General features: G+C 44.9%; 1 long non-coding RNA gene across 2 annotated transcripts; it reads right to left on the bottom strand.

The window, feature by feature from the left end:
- Positions 1–292: 292 nt before the first annotated feature.
- On the bottom strand, positions 293–3826 carry LOC125538667. 2 transcript variants are annotated; one of them, XR_007296491.1, is made up of 4 exons: positions 3532–3826; positions 3320–3389; positions 963–1051; positions 293–806 (listed from the first exon to the last, which is right to left on the bottom strand). It is a non-coding gene; the product is annotated as an uncharacterized LOC125538667 (long non-coding RNA). The 2 variants fall into 2 exon arrangements; XR_007296490.1 differs by lacking the exon at positions 3320–3389 and having other exon boundaries at positions 307–806; positions 3532–3820.
- Positions 3827–4053: the final 227 nt, after the last annotated feature.

Below are 4053 nucleotides of genomic sequence, written 5' to 3'. Positions count from 1 at the left end.
AGTGCAGAGCCGCTGCTGCGCTCGTCAGGCGACGACACAACCAACGCCAGGTTGCACAGGCGACCCGCACCAGCGAAAAGCCTCCTCGATCACTTGCTGCCTGCCATCGACCACACCTCGTGGAGAAACATGGCATTACTGAGTGAAATCATGCCTGTGGCAGTACACAATTGCACAAAGAGATGGAGAACACCTGCATATATAGTTATTACAGTCTCTTCTCAATTAAACTGAATTAGTTCTTTGAAAAGACAAAACACATACATGCATATCTTCCCTCCATTCCTAAATATGTATACGACGTTTTGGTATTTCAATTGAACTACCAGAACATCATATATTTAGGAACGGAGGGAGTAGTAGTGGAAGACATACGAGGTGCCAGATCCACAATACTGAATTGTCCCTTGGCTCAGCCTTTGTAAATAAGGTGATCAAATTCTAGCATCCCCATATACATTGCTGGACATATGATATAATCTTTCATACATGAGGTGCACGCCATCACCAGACATAATCACAAAACATAGCATATGACCGTGCCTCATGGTTCTTTTATTCAGAACTTCGACTACATGGTTATTTCTTCCTCATGGAGGCATCAAACACCATCAGAACTAAGCCAGAAGGTCATGGCAGGGCATGAGGGGTGGATTGCGCGTCCGCACCGCATCCGCAACCTTTAACGCATTCCATTTTGGATGGAAAGCAGGGGTCGGTTGAATCCGCGCAACAGAAGACATTTCCATACTTCGGGCATATGCAGATTTGATATTTGCTGCCGTCCATCTGACCAGTGGTTCGAGCTGCATAGAAATATGGGTGTTCAGGTCAGCCAGATCTCGAGAGAAACCTATATCAAATTTTGCAAGGCTTGTAGACTTGTAGTTGAGGCCGTTAGCTACCAAGTCATATTGATAAGAATAACACACAATTGACCCAAGTATGTGTTGCATACTTACCGTCTGACAGAGCTATGATGCATCCAAGCATCATCACAAGCGTGACCACCTTGTGTCCCTCCATCATAAACTTCAACGCAGAGAAAGAACTGTCGTGTCCGATAGTTGTTTGTGTTAGTCTCACAATCATAGATACTAGAATCAGATAGATGTACATTCAGCCACAAGTAGTTACGGTCTTCACACCAATTATTAAGTCTTTGCTAAAAGAACAGTTTTATGTTTAGAGCATCACACTAGCAGCCTATCCAGCTAAAGTTTCTTTTTTAACGGCGAATCCTCCTCCTAAGGCCTTGTACGGTTGGCAGTTGCAAAGAGTTTAATCCTCTAGAGGGTCCAATCCCTACAGGTATTGGGTGAACCCCCTCCCTCCACCCAATCCGCTAACTAATTCCCACTAGACTCTTCCCCTAAAATCTCTGTTTACCCAGCAGCATTCGGCTAACCCCCTCAGCAGCAGCGGCCCATCAACATAAAACAGTGTCACAGAAGTATATAGCAGCATCGACTACAAAAAAGAAGTTTATAGTAGCAGCACATCGTACAACAGTAGGGCTGGAAAAAAAGCTCGAAGCTCGCGAGCTAAACGAGTAGCTCGTGACTCGGCTCGAATCGACTTGAACTCGAAGAATAACGAGTCGAGTCGAGCTTTAGTTTAAGATCATTTATAGACCAAGTTAAACGAGTCAATCTCACGAGTACTCGTGTAACTCGTTAGGCTTCGTACAAAAGATCAACCACTCCCAATCTAAAAAAAGATTAGCCACTCAGCACCATGCGTCCCACGCGCACAACACAAAGCCCATCCATGGAAGGCCCAACCACCGACTCATGCGTTACAAGGAAATTATAATTGTTTAGTGATATATATGTTTAATATATACATAATAATTTTTATCATATTTGAGGGTTTTATGTTCATATATTTAACGAGCTTAACAAGCTAAACGAGCCAACTCGCGAGTTATACGAGTCGAGCCAATCTTGGGTTTGAGCTCGTTATAGTAACGAGTCGAGTCGAGCTAGCTCGTTAACGAAACGAGCTCTAGCGAGTCGAGCTGAGTTGGCTCGACTCGACTCGAATTCCAGCCCTATACAACAGGGACACAAGCACAATCCGGAACTGGACAAAGAGATAATTGTGTAGTCAATAGTTGTTTGTGTCCTGTCGTTCAACTGTCCGATAGTTGTTTGTGTTAGTCCCACAATCATAGATACTAGAATCAGATAGATGTACATTCAGTCACAAGTAATTAGGGTCTTCCTGCCAATTATTAAGTCTTTGCTAAAAAGAAATGTTCTATTTTTAGAGCGTCCATGCTAGCAGCCTACCCACAAAAGTTTTTTTTTTTTGGCGGTGAATCCTCCTCCTAAGGCCTTGTTCGGTTGGCTGTTGCTAAGGGTTTAATCCTCTAGAGGTTTCAATTCCTGCAGGTATTGGGTGAACCCCCTCCTCCACCCAATCCCCCCACTAATTACCACTAGACCCTTCCCCTAAAATCCCTGTTTACCCAGCAGCATTTGGTTAACCCCCTCAGCAGCAGCGACCCATCAATGTACAACAGCAGCAGAGAAGTATATAGCAGCATCGACTACAAAAAAGGCTTACAGTAGCAGCTCATCCTACAACAGGGGCACAGGCACAATCTGAAACTGGACAAAGAGAGAAAGGAAGTCCAGATCTATTCAAAGAAACAAAAAGAGTTCACCAGAGATCAATTGCCAAAAATAGTTGACATTGTTCAATGTCCAAAACACTTGTATCATGCAGAAATAATTTTCACCATACGTCAACAGACAACACCCAAAACAAGATCAATAATGGAGAGAAGAAGAAATGGCACACAGAAAATTTTTGTCCTAGCAAAACCTAACATTGCAATTGATTTCAATTGGAACACGCACCTCGTGGATGTTAGCACAATTCAACTGCCACGGACTGAAATTTTTGGGTGAAAACAATCGCAAAAATAAATGGAAAAATTGTGGATTCTCTTGAAAGCTTCATCAGCAAACATGTAAAATTGAGCAGCAAAGAACTGTAACCTTTTTACATCTCGAGCACATTCCGCAAGACTGAGCCATAGGAATATATACACACAGTAAGTTGAACCATTGAAATACCTAAACAACTGCGTCAATTTTAAAATAATCACAATCATTTTATGCAATTTTTTCTACATTAATAACAGGCCAAGCAACATAAATCTAGAGAATCATTACTAAGAAAGCAACACTAGTTTTGGCCAACGACCCAATTACTAACACACAAATTGAACCACAAAAACATATTTTGTCATAGCAGAAAAAGGGGTAATAGGAAAAAACTATAACAATCTTGAAAAATAATTGCATACAAGTTAAGCCGATCCTCGCAGATTGACAGCCAGACCAAGGCGGTCAACCAAATCTCCCAGATCTACCAACCTGCAAGTGAAGAACACTTTCGGTGCGATTGTAAAAGCCCACATACACCACTAAATGGAGACCAGAAAATTTTAGTTCAATTCTGAACAGGGCGCACCAAATCCTCTAGTACAACCCAATTGCAAGAGGGAGGGGAACCCACCTGGTGATCTTGTCGCCGGGGGCTTCCTCTTCTCCGGAGTGAGGCGGCGGGGGAGATGGCACGAAGCGGGAGCTAGGGTTTCGGCCGGGCTACGTGGCAGGTCGTCGATGCTGGAAGCTTCACTCCGGAGAGTAGCCTACGCTGGGAGCTTCCCACCGGGGAGTCGCCGACGCCGTCCTCTCCGTCCCCGCCGCCGCCTTTGTCGCCTCGAAGTGGAGAGAAGAGAGAAGCACGAGAGTGAGACTGGGAAAGATTCCACGAGTTTTTTTTTTCTTTCTGGCGACTGCGCGGCGCCGGTCGACCGGCCTAAATTTGGGGCGGTCGCTGCGCGAGCGTCGGATGCAGCCCCGCTTAACCCTTCGGATTAAACGCTAACTGCCCTGAAAAAAGTGAAACCCGTGCTTCCCATGCTTTCCGGTCACACAGGCCGCTTGGGTTATACCTGGCCATCCCTCGGGCCAGGCCTAACCAAGGCCGACGCAGAAAACCCAGGCCCGGCCAAGGCGTCAGGCCTAGAAATCA

The sequence above is a fragment of the Triticum urartu genome, chromosome 1, assembly GCF_003073215.2.
Source record: "Triticum urartu cultivar G1812 chromosome 1, Tu2.1, whole genome shotgun sequence".
In the NCBI taxonomy this organism is placed as follows: domain Eukaryota; kingdom Viridiplantae; phylum Streptophyta; class Magnoliopsida; order Poales; family Poaceae; genus Triticum; species Triticum urartu.
Note: the sequence above shows the minus strand (reverse complement) of the source record. Positions and strands in the feature narration are given on the sequence as shown.